Source organism: Phallusia mammillata, chromosome 1 (assembly GCF_965637545.1).
Source record: "Phallusia mammillata chromosome 1, kaPhaMamm4.hap1.1, whole genome shotgun sequence".
NCBI lineage: Eukaryota > Metazoa > Chordata > Ascidiacea > Phlebobranchia > Ascidiidae > Phallusia > Phallusia mammillata.
In genome coordinates, this window is record NC_137252.1 from 2,437,124 (window position 1) to 2,454,429 (window position 17,306).

The 17,306-nt window shown below is 38.5% G+C and overlaps 1 pseudogene across 1 annotated transcript; it reads left to right on the forward strand.

The window, feature by feature from the left end:
- The first annotated feature begins 1,423 nt into the window (after nucleotides 1–1,423).
- Nucleotides 1,424–14,166, forward strand: LOC145239582 (uncharacterized; annotated as a pseudogene). The gene is made up of 8 exons (XR_013862340.1): nucleotides 1,424–3,297; nucleotides 3,813–3,953; nucleotides 4,373–4,843; nucleotides 7,622–8,175; nucleotides 8,627–8,709; nucleotides 9,404–11,610; nucleotides 13,317–13,572; nucleotides 13,812–14,166. The product of XR_013862340.1 is annotated as an uncharacterized LOC145239582 (transcript).
- The last annotated feature ends 3,140 nt before the right edge of the window (nucleotides 14,167–17,306 follow it).

Below are 17,306 nucleotides of genomic sequence, written 5' to 3' on the forward strand. Positions count from 1 at the left end.
GTAACCTGCGCTAGCGACAACTAACGTCAAAAATATTCAAACGATTTACGTTTCAGAGCAAATTATTTTCTCCACAAATGAACGTCTGATTAGCTGTTGTTTATTTGTCACGTGACCCATACATGGCACACAACAATGTCGAACATAATATTATACCACACTACTTTGTTTTTCACAGACTGACGATGCTTACAAAAGGGAAACACGTTTATCTTGCTGAAAAATAAGAAACATACTGGATTTTTTATTTAAACAAACTTTGCCTCTGTTCAGCAATTGGTTGGCGACATTAGAGTTGTACACTGTGAAGTGATGGCGAAAACGCCATATAAAAATTTGTCCGGTATAGGCGAAGTTTCGGATTAACCGATGTCGATTAATTAAAGCGTTACCGATGTTACAAATCATTTGTACCTAAAGTTTTGTCTGAATTAGGCGAAGATCCGGATTATCCGAATCCCATTTAATCCAGGTTTACTGTATAACGCCATAATGTGTCATAGTTTTCAAAAATTGTTCAACTTTTAGGGAATTCAAATAATAATTAAAAGTTTTATTAAACCAGTAAAAGGCCTTTGAAGTCCTGAGGGGGAAACATATCAAATCACTACATATTTTGGGTTATGTTCGTTCAAACGCGTGAGAATAAAGAATCGCTCTTTCCGTCTGCTGTTACCAAAATTTTGGCTCTTTCATCTTGTTGGTGATAAAAAGCACTCGTCGATGGGCTCATGGCGTTTTCCATTAGGGTTTTGTTTCAGCACGCCACCGCTAACACCTCTCACACACATTAGCATGCCACTAATGGGCATGCCTGATTGTAAATACCAAAACAATTTGTCGAGGGCGCACACGGGTGTTAATTACACTTAAGCATCTTGTGACTAACCTTGTACCTTTTATTCGACTCCAGATTTGTCATGTGACAGAAGAAATTATATTTAAATGTAGAACATGGCATGTAAACAATTTATTCAGTGGGTGATTTGCTGCCAACAGTTACAAACGTCATGTTTGTTTTCTTTGCAAGGAAGTTGATGTGCCAGAAATTCAACTGCAAGAAAACCTATGTAATTGACAGCTCAATCATACGATAGTTGCGTTCGAAACAGTCGAAGTAATCTTTGAGAATGGAGTGTTGTGAAAGAAACAAAGTAAATCAACGCTTTGTTGAGCATACATATATCGATCTTAAAAATGAAATCACGATTTTAGTGGATATGGAATAGATGCAGAACTTGTTTGTAAATTGAGTGTCTAGTGAAAAAATTTAAAAAAATTAAAAAAAACTAAAAAAATTTTTGCGTAGGAACTATGCATTTAGATTTTGAAAACAAATTGCTCTTATATATCTTTAACGTTTGATAGACTTCATGTTTAACGTTTAAGAGAACGAAAAGACTTTTTAACAAGAGCATCGCTTTATATTTGTGCTCACTTGTTTTCTGACTGTGTAATCATAGTAATGTTTAATATAGTTTGCATAAAAAATCGTCAATGCAAGATATTTTGGGGAATTCTGCTTCAGTTCATCGTAATGACAAGTTGTGCAAGTCTCTTTCACGAGTTATCGGAGACCGGTCTATGGGATCTGATAGCTGACGACCGATCTACCAATCTTATCGCAAAAGCTCTACTCGACAACGGCCTTCTCCGACATAAAGATTTCTGGGAAATCCGAATCCAGGCAACAGAGAAATCAAGATTCAAAGCTCTTATATTATACATAGACTTGGTTATAAGTGAGCATAACGACCCTAAATTGGAGTTTAATGTGTCGACTATTATTGTCCTTTTGGTAAATGCTTTGTATCAGGGTTTAATTGAAAACCAATCGCTTACTTACTGCAGCCAGTTGCGTATTTGTTTCTTAATACAATGGCTTGTAGATTACAGCGAGGGCCAAACGTACTTAAAAGCAAGCCAGAAGGTTTGCACTTTGTCAGGAATTCCAAGCCACAAACGTGACAACTCATCAGGTGCATTAACGACCGACCTATATGACGTCACGCCCCCCAGGCCCGCATTTACGAGCTCGCGAAGTTTTTCGGTCACAGCGCAGGTCCACGATTTTGCATTACTCAACAACAAGAGTAGCGGGCGAGATGTTCCTAAGGTAGCGGGCGCGAGTGAAACAAGGAAACTGTTTAAAACTGGCGTAAACAGACATAAGAAACGAAGCAAATACCAGCAGCCGATTCCCCGAGGCGTTTTAGCGTCTCACGATTACATCGAAGCTTTGGAATGTTGCGAATCTAATCAGCTTCCAACTTCACACAACAACGATAACAAGAGAGAGAGGTTTCTTTCTCTACCAGGGCAAGTCGACAGCGAGATGGAGATTGTTGCGACGGCTTGTGGCATTAGACAGACTTTAGGCTTCAATCCCGAATGCATGGAGAATAACCGGAGCTCTAGGACTGGTTCATTTAAACAGAGAGTTACTGTCCGCGACGGAGAGATTAACGACGTTTTTGAAAGTTGCGATCGATTTAAATCTCTCTCCTGTCTCGACAGACTTCGTAATTTTTCTTCTAGTAACCTCGATGAAAACCAACGCGAAGATGTCGATGTGTGTTGTGACGTAACAAACGGTGATAGTGACGGAGGATTTGTGTCACATGACGAAGCAGATATTGTTTCAATTTCTTCTTTTGCTTCGGCGTCAAGTTTCTCGTCTGAGATTTTGAACGGTTGGTTGAACGAAGAGGAATTTGATTCGAGACAGGATTCTTTGCTGGAAAGCAAGAAAATGGAACAAACTGGTGAAGTAGATAACAAAGAAAATGTTACAGCAAAGGTCAGCAATGTCAAAGAAAACCCAGTTACATATGTTTGCATCAAAGAGCCAGACGCCAAAATGCTAATTCAAGAATCTGAAGTTCAACGTAAGGTTGTAGAGAGTAAGTTAACGACGTCAGTTACCATGGGAACAGTACCCAGAACACAGAGAGACGTATTTTGGTCGACCGAGCCCGAACTAAGATCAACTGTGGACTTTAGAAAAGTGCTGCCAGATCTCCTGAAGTTCAACATATTCAGCGCTGAACAGAAATCGAGGTACGGGGATTTCAAGGGCAAGTTTTCCAGTTTGATTTTACAAGCTGTTGGTGAAAGAATCGACCAAGATGAGTCAGTGCTGGGACCGTTTCTGCTGGCTCTGCGGCCTCATTACCCTGCAGTTGTGGATAAAATACATCAAAGAGTATTTTGTGAAGTGCACAGCCAAAGACCGAAGTCAGGATCTCTTCAAAACGAAAATTGTGACACCGGTGGTGAAGGATTCCAGAAAACAAGGTAACATTTGAAAGTGTTGTTCAAACTAGATCTATCAGCTACGCTACAACTCCATCAGCTGCGACTAGCACTCATTAGCCAACACTTTATCCATTATTACCATGTTATTAATTATGCTTACGGGTTTTAGTTTTGCACTTATCGTTGTTGTGTAATTTATGTAAGGATTAAAACAAGTACTTGAGACCCTTATTCGGTATTAGCACTGCAACTGCCGAGTCTGCGTGTTTTAGTTGGTTGAGCGCTCAGCCTGTGGTTGTGGTTTGTATCCCACAACATGCTTAATCTTACTAAGGCCACGCATGCTGTAGTAAACATTGAAGACCCACTTGGGCTCAAACCAACTTTTAAATCTAGAAATTCAAATCTCTATTATAAAACGTTTTACCGCGTGTCTTTTGCTATCGTAATTTTTGCTTTGCCAAGAAAGTCAGGGGCTCAATTTAGGTTGCTGTTGTTGCCTCTAAATTTTGTAAAAACTTTCTCGTTTGTTTTAATATTCATTATCGTTCCAGGGGGTTCCCCAAGCATCAGCGACGTTACAACTTCGACCACCAGGGGTCGCCCTATCGCCCTATCACGTGACCCCGATCACATGATAAACTTGCAAAAAAACTACTTGCCACATCCTGCTACAAGTCGTTACTTCTCAAAGGGTAAGCCAATAGTTTGAAGTCTATACCATTCTTTTTTATGGGACAACATTGCACTAGCGCGACGGTCGAAACTTAAGACTGTACCTAAAAATAACTAACACATGTACAGTTGATGTTGCTTTGGTTGCACTTTCCCCGGGCCAGATAGAAGGGAAGTAGAACATAAGTCAGATTTGAGGGCAATGTGATATAGACATATACACTGTGTTGTCGTTGGACTGAAGGCAAAAGTATATGAAACAAAAGTTATCTGATTGTTAACACTAAAGCAAGCGCTGCAATCTTTGCCCCTTGCGCCCCAAAACAAAGACAGTGCAGCTTTACCATCGGTTTTTGTTTAAGGTAGTATTCAGACGTTTACAGCTAGAAACTGTGCACACAATTAATGACATCTCATATTTTCCTTCATTATTTTTCAGATACTTTAAAGCACTCAGCAATCCCCAACAACAATACAACAGCACCACAGATTAAACCAAGTCTTACAACACTGACAACCCCGAACCAACACACCAGACTTGGTCTTAAAGCCAACAACACAAAGAAATTATCGTCCACAAATGACGCTAGAGCACATTCTTCACCAAAGAAAAATGCGAAGAACAGTAAGGAATTACCATCCATGAAAACTGATGACAAATTGGTTGAGAGCAAGAAAACGCTCAACCATAAGACGGTGGCGGACCACAGTTTGCAACCAGTGATAGTTGAACCAGAGCAGTTCAACCAACCAGCGGACCAGGTAGACAAAACAGTAGACACGAAAGATGGAGAAACGAAATTGCCAAAAGAAGATTTATCGAAAACCGATCAACCAGAAGCCAACGAAGATCAGCAACCATCATGCCTAGATGAAACACCAACCAAAACTTTGCCAGAAGAAGAAAAAGGTAAGCACCACTTTTTAACCATTTAAATGGGACAAACAAGAGAAAACGTCTGTTATTGGTGTATTAAGTATTTGATTTTCCTGTCCATAAAAGTAGGTGAAGTCAAATATTTCTTGTAATTAGATCAGCATTAGAAAACTAGCTCGTTACTTTGATCGCGGACAACTTGCAACGCTTATAGGCAATATCCGATTTCGAATCAGTTACACGGTTACATGCGTGAAACTTTATTGCATGACAACGACGTCCGATGTCCAGGAAATTGCCCGGTGACCTTCAAACCTGTCTGGCGACCTTCAGGGCGACACGTGACCCTATTGTGACGCGTTCAAGTCTCATAAGTTCAAACAAAGGGGCACCGACTGCACAAAGCATTGCCGTAAACCTGTTTGACAGGGGCCCTATATTTAACTGTAGGTTCTTGCAGATGAATAACGGCTTTGTTGGAAAGAAAAGTTTAAACCTTGCAATTTGACATTTGGCACCACATAGTTATCTGTAACTTTGCGAGATAAGACACTTGCGTGTAATGTTTGCATCAACGTTATCAGCTTGCAAGATAAGGATGAAAGACGAGCTCTGTTGCAGCTGAGACGTGAAATACCAAACTACTTCTGTGACACATTAGTGGCAACGGAAACTCCATTAAAATTCCTGTAAAGTTAAAGCCACGAGTTCAAGGTCGAAATGCACTTAAGGTTCAATATCTTGTGCACAAAATCCGACTTAAAATTATAGACTTACAAGTTTTATCGTGTTTTGGACATTGCGGCATTTTGTACAAACATATTTTGCCTGACAAGTTTTTTTTTTACCACATAGCGGTATCTTGGCAAAAATGCAGTTATAACAATGAAAAAATGCTTATAAATGACGAAAACTGATAAAACTGATATATTATCAACAAAATAGAAGAAAGAACTTTAAAATGTTAAAGCGTTTTTCATACATCTGTTTTTCAAATCGTGTGTTGAAATTAATTTTCTTTTTTAAAAACCATACTGGCTACAAAAAGTTAAAAAATCCACTTTAGTAATACCAAAGCAACAAAGTCTTGAAAAATGTGAAACAGTCGTGTTTTTCATGTGGTTTTTGAATCGTGCTTCTAAATTAATTTTCTCCCTTCTAAACCGCACTGCACTTGTTATCAATAATCACCAGCAACAAACAACATAGATTCGCACTCAATTAGTTTTGCCAAGATCCAAGAACCACAACACTCAGGATTTACACAACAACTACGGTGGGATACCACAGGGTGCGATGCTATCTCTACTTCGCGGTAAAAACTTAAAACACGTGCAATGTACCCGGTGATTTATCGATATTGCAATCAATTTCAATCTGAAGGCGTTTGTTTTGTGCCCAACCCGAATCTAATTTTGTGCAAAACCGCAAGTTTTTTGTTTAAGCGGAAACCAGTTCATCGTTTTGCATCGGAAAACAGGTTATAACAGCGGTTCTCAAACTGGGGTCCGCGGCCCTTTAGGGGTCCGTGAGGCAATTTTGGGGGGACCGCGAAAAGGTTGAAGTAATTTTATAATCTTATTTGGGGTCAGTTTGTGTCACTAAATAAGTTCAAATCAAAGTAGAATTGAGAATGTACTGTCTGTATTGCTAAACAATAGCCTTTATTGCATGACAATTAACAAAAATGCAATTGTTCGCGCACAATCGTAATGTTTTTTTGTCTTGTTTGTGATGTCACAAGCATCTTTGAAACATTATTATTCGCAGTTTTGTATAACTAGTTAAAATCCTGCAATCAACTTTCGTTTTTCTGAAATACACATTCAAGCTTGAGGACCGCGAGCCCTTGAAATAATGGCAAAGGGGCCGTTTTGAAAAAATAATGAAAAAGTTTGAGAACCACTGGGTTACAACATTTAAAGTTTAAACTAAGAATTTTTGTATTGTTCCTAAAAATAAAATAAAATTAAAGAACATTTTAGCGGTTTTTAGATGTCGTATAAACCTTCATGTTAAATTAGGATTCGTGTAAAATAAACATGTTTAGACATTTTTTTTATTTTCGTTTCTTTAAGTAAGAAACAAATGTATTAGCAAGTTGCTGAGGTTACCAATATAAATAGCATCACCTGGCCTAATACGGAAATAAATCAAGATTATAAATGATAGAAAGCGCAGATAAATAATGCAAATAAAATGTCCACAAATTAATGTGTAACAGCTACAACGCCAAGTTGAAAAATCAAAGTTTGTTAATGTTCACATAAATGAAATGCAATAAACAAAAAAGTCGATTTTACACCGACAAGGTTCAGCAACACAACTACATTGTGACGTCGTAAACAATCCCTTATGACGTGTCCTCGGTACTTAAACCCCCGAAGATGAATCGGTAAACGCTTGTCTCCTGTGTTTGCGTTTTATTGCCCCCTTGAAGTAAAACCGTTAATCGCAAACAAGTTCGCCAACTGCACACTTTTTCCCACGCAACCACTTTTACCTTCGTTGATTATAAAAAGAAAAAAACAGAGTCTTTGACAAACACACATTTCCAAATAAGGCTTCATTTCTTTAAAGGTTCCGAGATTTTTTACCATCTTAAAAAAACAACTTATAAGACTTGTTGTTTGGTGAAATTTAATATATTGTGCTTTTTTAAAAGCATTTAAACATAAGAACCTTTTATCTTTGATAACAAAAAAAATCTTGGAAAGTGTTGGAAAGTAGGTCATATATTTTATCGTTAATTATTACCCTAACCCTAAGTATTGTTTTTGATAAAACTAATAGTTTTCTTTTCTTACAAAGGTACAACCGACAAAAGTACGGAGCCCATCAAACGAAGTAGCCATGTGAAGCGCGCCACATCTTTCCAGGAGCACAGAACCGGACAATGCGCTACTGGAGTGGATAAAATTACTCCCGAAAACAAAACTAAACGCAGTCGCCTCCTGAAAAACTATTTCCACGAGAAACAGGACGGAAAACCGCGAACACGATCTCTTAGTTTTTCATCACATCCAGAAAAGAGCCAGAAAACAAAGAATTCTCCAACAGCAGACGAAATAATACAATCCAAGCTTGAACAACTCAGCATGGGCACAGAGGCTTCACAAACTGACAAAGATGACCCTGACGCAGTTTTAACGGAGTTAGTCAAGCGTTGCGTGGTAAGCGCGCGTTCGGGATGGTTAATCCGAAGATTCCCGAGTGTTTCCGATCGTCGAAACAAGCTTCTCACCCTATTGGCTAATTTGCCTGAATGTGACGTAGCGGAAGTGAAAGAAAATTGTCCAATCACAATCGAGTTTGTGAAACGCAACTGTCGCGTGGAAAAAACAACGAAACCAGAAAAAGAAAAGGTAAAAATTCGTAATCTCTTTAAACGTTGATTAACTAACAAGCTTAACGAAAGCAACTTTGAATACATAGGCTTGAAAACCAAAAAGTTTCGAACAGGCCCAAACTCATCAAGTGTGTTGAGTTTCAAACAAGTTTTAAGAACGGTTTCGGACAAGGCATTATTTGTATTTGAAAAGCACGAACAATAACTTTCTAATTATAGTGTTGAAGCCAAAGTGCCAAAAATGGCCTTTGACTTAAAACTCCCTAAAACGTGGTTAGAAAAAATGCGCTTGATAACGATATAACATATCATTCAAACATATCATTCAGCATGTTCATTATAAGGGTTTCAAAGACGTTTAACCTGACATTGCAGTCAAACCAAATTACCAAAAAATCCCATTTACTAAGCAAAGGGATTCACAAACGTTCTATTAATTACTCTTTCCTTTCACGTAATTTTTTAAGGAATCACCTCCAAAGGAAAACAATGATGTCACTATGACGTCAGCGACCGCCAAACCGAACCTCGAATCTACGTCACCACCGCAGTAAGTGCAAATAAACACAAAGTTTCATCTCTGTGACAGAGTAGGTTATAAATACGAGATTACATTGATCGGATTAAACTTCTGCGTCATAACTTTGTTTCTGGATGGGCGCGACAACTTGAACTTGCGTTTTGAGGAGAAAGTCGAAAAAATTACAAGTGTAGTGCGAATCTTTACGTGCTATTTGTGGCTTTGTTGTCTCACAAGGGACATGTAATGTTATGTTTCATTTTCAAACGTTGCGGCAAATGCTTATGTCATGATCAGTAGTTTGCCGAAAACTTTTTGTGACTTGGACATCGTTCTTTTTGCGTCTATTCGATTTCACATAAAGAATAATGTGACTGTTTCAGAGATTTGTCCACCACTATTATTTAATATTAACACAACCACAACATACAATAATGCAAGATTTTGTTTTTAAACGAGCTTTCAGCAATCAAACCACGTGACTTATATATTTGTTGCGACATTTACCATTTCTATTTCCATGTGAAAGTTTTAGGTGAAAAATAAGTTTAAAATATACCTGTTGTAAATGGATATAATTAACTGAACGGGCTCAGTAGAGAAATGCCTTAAAAGGAAAATCCTATAGTAACGCCCCTACGTTTTAATTACGCAAGAACCGCTTAGTATAATCGCAGTACGAGTAATGAATTGCCCAAATTGTTATCGCATAGTTTAATTGCAGGAATCAGTGTGAAATACAAGGAACTGAATCTAAGAATATGCTTGAAGTTGAAGCAGAGGTGGAAGCCACAACAACAACCACAACGGATCTCTGCGGAGCAAAACGACTTCGCGGCGCTAATTCCGATTTAAACCGCGACATCGATTGTGACATCACACTTGAAGAGGCGCGGCAAGCAGAAGAGAATGAAAGAGAAAGAATCCGGGTCGGTGAAATCGAGGCTTTTTCTCTCGCCGCTGCACCTGAAGAGAAGGTTGGCCCGCCGACAGAAAGCTTTTCAAACTTGAACTGCTCGCAGCAAAACAATATCACAGCGATAGATCAACAATCATTAACAGAAGCAGTGCAAGATAGTACAGAAAACTTCCCGAAACAACAAGCTAAGGAGCTTAGTACTGGTGATAATTTAAAGGAAATCAAAGCAGCAAACTCAGGCGAGAAATTGAAGAAAAAAAGTGGCACTTTTGTCAGCCACATTTTGTTTCCTATTTCAAAGAGGAAAAACGCGGAAATACGAAAGAAATCAGAAGTTGGAAAACTTGCAATTCCAGTAAAGGTGACGCAGAGCGCAATAACAGAAAAGCAAAAAGATTGCCCAGGCAATTCTTTCAGTGAAATAAACTCCGAAATGCCACCTGTGTTATCTGTTGTCCCGACTCAGAAGATGGATCTAATACATGGACATTGTATGGAACCAATTCACTTTGACAGGAGGTCGCCTTCGCCTCTTACGACAATCTTAACAAATGGGGGAAATATTTCGCCGCCTTCGAGCAAAAAGAAAGGAGCTCGAGTCTCATTCAGCCAACTTCCCCCGGTAGAGATCGAGCTGGAGCCGCAGGATTCAGATTGGGACTCGAAGTCGAACTCTCACAGCACCAATGTGACTTCGCTGGTCACCGATTCAGTTGTGACTCTCACAGTGAAATCAGAACCAGTTGTTCAGGAGCAATCGCTAACAAAGCCTGTTATTGTGACGAAGAAAACAAAAAAGAAGCCTGTCAATCATTCTATTAATGAAATAGATCAGATTAACGAGCTGCTGATGGATATACTCGAGGAAATTGAGGCTGACAATATTTCACTCAACCATTGCTTGGATAACTTGGTACGCGATGGACTTATGAGTGAAGATGTTGCTCTCAGTGTGAGTCCGAATTTCGTGGAGTTCCAAACACGCTCGGCGTCACCTACATTAGTGGATGAATATCAGAGCGACGTCGAAAAGGAACGAGGTGTAGAGAAACTTCTCGACGTCCTAACCAACCTTGGACTTGAAAAGTTGCAACGCTGCCGCAATTGTGTTTTGGGTCGCTTGTGTCAACTCGCCAGATACGAAGATTTTGAAAGCGCACAAAAAGCGGCCGCAGCAGCCAGCGATTCCTCCCCTGAACTCTCAGCTAGCAGAAAAACTTACGAAAAACCCGAAATTGTAAAGTTTCCCGTCGTAAACTCTCCACCACGCGCTCTCACAATAGGGAGAGTCCCTTCTACCGAAGACTCTGAGTTATCTGCCACTGAATCTGATGATGACTTTTACTCGTTACGTCATCAAATCGGACGTCAGCGTCATGACGTCATCACCAATCCGACAATCGAGGAAGAAGATGATGACAATGATTTCTCTGCAGAAACTAATAAAAGGCTTGATCAGAATCACAATGTTCTCGGTTCGAGGGAGATTGTTGACGTCAAAGCTGCGATGCCAACTTTGATTGATAACTGCGTCATAGCGCCACGTCATGCTTGGCTGATTTTGGGCGCGGGCGATGAACATGACCAGAAAGCAAAGTTGAAGCAATTTCTTCGCCTCGCGGATCAAGCGAAACTCCAATCTTTGTATTCAAATCCGCAATTCAGTTGGATTAAAACCTTGATGGAAGATGACAATATTGTGGAGGCTGTTTCAAATCCGCGTCTCTCATTTCTCAAAGCAAGAGAGAGATTTCAGAAGCCAGCATCCAAACTGGGAAGATCTTCCTCCCTTCGTGCATCCGATCTTCATGGAGGGAACGCTCCCAATTTTTCGGATGTTGCTGATCTTGTGGAGAAGCACGCCGCGGCTCGGGAAGAGCAAGAGAAGAGACTCTCTCCTCCTCTGGACGCGCTCCTGAAAGGAAGAGGAGCAAGTTTGAGAAGAACTCAATCCGTGAACATGAACACTGGCGCCAACTTAAGGGAGAACAGAAATACCGACAACGGAACTGGTAAGATTAACAAAGATAAAGATACAAGTGGTTATCAAGGATGAACAAGAATATACTGAACTTAAAAAGTATACCAAAATTTTTGAAAGTATACCAAAATTTGCTTTTTATATAATATGTGTTCATTCTGCACCACATTAATCAAAGTTTTAATAATTGTCAGTAATATATTCAATATGAATTGTCAAATACCAATGTTTGAGAAATTTAAGTGCTTTGAAACGGCTCCTTTCGTTAAAGTTTTTCATAGCCTAACTCTAAACAAACCGCTTGCTAAATGCATAACGATTACACCACCTTCTTGTTTAATTTGTTAAAATAAATTGACCTTTTAAGCGTATGCTAGTACGAAAGCATGCCTTAGTCATTGCCTAAATTCATATTTGGAAATGTCAAGTATGAAGGCGATTAATTTGACAACTTAAACCTCGCGCGCCTTTAACGTAATTACTTGAATACCTCACTAACACACTTGACACCACACACACACTTAATTGTGCAGCAATTTACATCAATTACACGTGTTCATGCGAAGATCTAAACCTTATGTGCATGAAATTGGTTTTTGCAAACTAAATTAGGAATTTGGTTTTAAACCGGTTTTCAAAAGTTGTTATTGCTTCAGTAAAGTAAAGCATTAACTGGGAGTCTGATCTGTTGAAATTCTATCAAAATATATTTTAGAATTGACCTGATGGAAACTCTAAACCAGGGGTTTGCAACCTTTGTAACTGTGGGGCCAAATACAATTGCCAAAATTATATTGCGGGCCGCACCTTTATGTAACACAAGGTGATTTTACTTTGTTGCATGCCAAAAATGCCTTACTACAAGTAAAATTCGCATTTGATTCGTGCAGCATGTTGTCAGTTCGCAGAAAAATAGCACAGGGCGCACTAATCTGCTCATGAAAATATAATAAATGGACTCGATTGCCAGTACATTTTAAATCCAAGTGTCTCTGCGGGCCGCACAACTTTAGTCAAAGGGCCGCAGGTTGCCCACCCCTGCTCTAAACTAACAATTAAAATATCTTTTAATTCAGATTGTGAAAAACGTTTTATTTCAAATTGGCATATTTGTTGGTCAATAAATCAATAATATTTCGCCCCAAACCAAAAAAGCAAGTTTAAATTTACCCACATGTTGATTTACAGCCTGAAATTTAAATGACAGTGCAGCTAATTGCAGCGCCCTTTCATGAAATTTTAGCATTTTGATGTTGTTTACCACGCCATTAGGACAAGTATCCTTTTTTACCGTTTTGCATCATTACTGTAACACAGCTCATTTATAGCAAAATAAATTAAAATTGTTTTTTTGCTGTTACGTGCTAGAGAACGAAATTGAATTTAAATTTACCCCAATGTCAGTTTACAGTTTAAACTGGCATTGACTGTAAATGATTGCTGCGCCTTTTTTCAATTTTACGTTTTTTTGTATTATTATAAGCTTACCTGATAGCATCAAAGGTGACGTTCGTTTCTATAAAGTTCATAACATATAATTAAGTATTTTTTTAGTTTTCAGTAGGGCAGGGGTCAGTAACCTTTTTTGTGCCGCGGACCGTTTTTGAAACGGAAATTTTTTTGCGGACCCACCTTTAAAAAACAACAAATATTCAGCAATGAAAACGACACAATTTTGCCGCTGTAGAGGACTCCATTTAGCAAAACAAATTAGCATTACTTTCTTGCTTATTCCAGACGAAAACTTGAGCAGTTGGTGCCGTTCCAAGCAGCTTTCCCAACAAATCACCGACGCCCTGTCACAAAACGGATACCAGGGAGTTGACGATCTGCGGGGAATCACCGAAAGTGAGATCGAGCAGCTGAGCGGACTTGGTTGGATCGAAAAAGCCAAATTGTGGGTCGCGGTTGAAAACATGAGATTGGATGAGTTTTATCAAAAGACACACAGCGGTCTCGCCGATATTATGAAGATACTAGACAAGTAGAAAGGGTGAGAAATACGTTGTTTTGTACGTTGCACAAAGTTCAACAGCAGTGCAGCCTATTAGTATAAGAACTGAAACTAATAATATTCATGAAAAAAATTACAACATCCTTTCGTTTTTGAGTTTGATCATTTCAAGTTCCAAGTTTAAAACTTAAACAAAAAGTGTAGGACTCGACAGACACAATTCAGTGCTTTGTCTAACTCTCGAATTTATTGTATTTTAAACTTTTGATTTTTTACAGAAACCCAAATAAAGTTGGCGCATATAACAATCAACAGGATGGTCAGATCTCAACAAAACTCTGCTGCGACACCTAAAGGAAATATTCACCAAATGTATGAACACTTCTTACAGTGTATCCACTGAGAACAGTTTTGTATAACTGCACAAGTAGTCATAAGCAAAAGCGTCTGCCTTATTTACCGGACAAAAACATTTTGTTGCAAACCAGGGAATTATGTTAACTTTTCGTGTTTTTTACTTGCTTCTTATACATTTTACAATTTATTTCTTTTTTATGTTCCGTGTTTATGCTGAATTGTTAACTTACTTTTATGGCATATGCCAACATGCTCAAATACACATGTACACAACTACGACGTGTTTTAGTTGTTTACACTACGAAAGTGGAAATATCTTTACAACAACAATACTAGAATTAGGCTACTTACAACGGTTCCTTAAATAACACCAAAAACTCCTCCATCTAACGCAGTGGTCGGCAACCGCCGGTCCGCGGCCCGGTACCGGTCCGCGAGGAGTTCGTTACCGGGCCGTATAATTTTTCAGGGTAAATGCTATGAACATTTTGCCCATGTATTTCGGGGATGATAAACTAATTTAAGCGTTTTTATTGCTAAATATTTGTAGTTTTTTTTATGACCGGTCCGCGGTAAAATTTTCATTTCAAAAGCGGTCCGCAGTGCAAAAAAGGTTGCCGACCCCTGATCTAACGCATTCTGTGGCAGATTGAAGGGGAATGTAAACTGAGGTAGGCCTACAGCTAATTAAGGGCCCACAATCAACAAGCCTCCAACCCCTGAGTTGCATTCATATGCTCCATTAATGACAACTTTAAATTTAAATGAATAAATATCTATGAATCGGGTTCCTTTCCAAGAGTCATGGGCCCCGATTAAACTCGCAAAAGCACAGGTTACCCGTGTTTGCTTTATCGCCCAAGCTTATTCCGCATGTTGGCGCCAGAGAACAGCTCAGAATTCTGGATGCGATCATTTTTATCTTTAGATTAGCCAACGGAAGTCCGTTATCAGTCAAAAATACCCGCCCGACAATAAGATGCCTGCACCAATTTAGTATGATGTCACAATCTTATATGCAACCCGTGAATTTATGACAATCATTTTTTTGTTTAAAAGATCCGAGTCTCACTGGGATTAGAACCCATATCCTTACGAGTGTAGTTAGGTTGTATTTTCAACACTTAGGTAATAATTGCATCACAAATATTTTGTAATAATTGCATCACAAATATGTTTTGTGCTTTCAATGGAAACAAAGAAATTCGCACGCCTCTAAAATTATCTTACAGGTGGAAAAAATAGGTACGTCTAAAACCATATTGAGCCCTGTTCAAATCTTCAGCCATTTAATTTGCTGAGTCATGAAACAATTTATATCAGGCTACAAATATGCTGTGTAACAAAATGTCAATAGGTCAGTCAATTATAACTACTGCCTTCATTTAGGCTTCACTAATATTATACTACATCTTATTTACCAACATACTGACGTCATTGCATTGTGACATAACTGTAGTGTCCGTGTTAATACGGAGAATTTGTGATAGGTTGAACGGAAAACGACGTAATGCATCGATTTATCAGTCTGTTCCGCTAAGGTACAGGTGATATATTGGTTGTCAATACAGCGTTGTCTTTGCGGTATGGTCTTAACTTGAAAAAAATAAAGTGACGGCTTAAAAAGGTTGCGTTCTGCAAGACGGTCATTAATCTACTTTTAAACTGCAGAAGTCGGGTATGTGGTATTAAAAGTTTAATCGCATTAGCAGCTAATACAGATATACCTGTGTAAAGATAGAATGTAAATGGTATCTGCGTGAGTTTTGTCAAGCTCATGTGTCTATAATTGAGTAAAACGAGCAGGAATAATGCTTCACTGAATGTGGTAACTGCCAATTTCACCTAATTTTGTGCAACACGTTTGTAAAATCTTTCAATTTAGCCGCACGTTTAGTTAAAGAATATAACTCAAAATTATAAGGAAAGCGAAAGAAACTAAGCTAATTTATTTAGTGTGGTATTTTTAGGGTTCGACCAAATACTTACGAGCTACTTGAGAGTTCCCACGGGTTTCATTCACAAATTTGTGTTGAAAATCTTTATAAAGGCACGTTCAAAGCATGGACGAAACTAGGCTTGTCCCTAAATTTTGTATTTTTTACTACAATGTATAGCAGAGGTCGGTAAGCTTTAGAACTTAGGGTGCCAATTTTTCACGTGTTTCGTAGGTTTTATGTAAGTTCGAGCAGCAGATCAGTACGTGTAGGCCGCGATTTTAGTATTGCAAATTATAACAAAATAAAAAGCAAAATTGTACTGAAAGAACTTTCCAATCGCTCAGCGTGCCACGGCCTGCTTGCAGTCAAAAATGCTTGTTTGATTGGAAAACTTAGTGGGCGAAGCATTGCTGCCTTGTGTTGTTCTAATAATGAGTTCGCCGACCAACCGCATTAAAATGTTAGTTTTTTTTCAAAATGTTAAATGTTATCTAGATGGGGTGCATCGTAATGTACTTGATAGGAGCATTTCTCCTATAATGGCAGTTGACTGAATCAAATTGCAGAAAATCGGGCTGAACAGTGAACAATGTTGTTACTTTTTTGCAGTTTAAGTTATCAGAAGCAAAAACTCTTGTGGTGAAAAGACGCTACCAAGCAAAAAGACTGAAAAAAATCAAAGACTGAAAAAAATCAATAGAGAAAATCATTTAGACATTTTTTCACCGCCCTTGGACAACATGGGAGACATAATTGAAGCAATATCAACATTTTACCGATTACTCCATGCTACCCTTTTACTTGCAAGCCTGATCAAGCTTGTATTAATTGTTATGATCATCTTCAAGTTAAGGGAGAGAATGTTTCGGTTTATCAAATACTCGCTCAAGTATTCCACATTTGTGTTGGTTTCATTGTTGGTGTTTCTCTTCACCAAAGTCAAGCGACAAAAACAAAACTGATGCTTCTTGGTTCAAAAACATTTTGTAAAAAAGAGCCATGTTACATGCTTTTGTACCTTTATGGCATTTCAAACTTGAAATCATGAAATTCGTACTTTAGTTTGCCACTTAAACGGTTTGAAATGAAAGGTAGTATGATTTATAATTTAAATGGTATGAAGCATGGTGCGTCTGTGTTATACCACAACTTCACTTTCTATTAGGTTGTTCCGACATAGAATTGAAATTTTAATTATAAGAAGCAAGACCTTAAGTTAGTAACTAAACAATCAACTAAACCCAGGGATCCAAAAGTCATGATTCAAATTTAGGGTGCAAGATTTACTTTAATTGTGTACACACAATGATGAACTTTAAGGTTGCATAAGTGCATGGAACTTATGTACATGAACACCATGAGTTTTCTCTTCTCACCTTCGCTTGTATTATACATGTGGTTTTGTGTCTGACAATGTATTTGCCAATGTTTATTTGTTGCATCACAGAGGGTAACATGTCAATAGTTTGCAGCAAA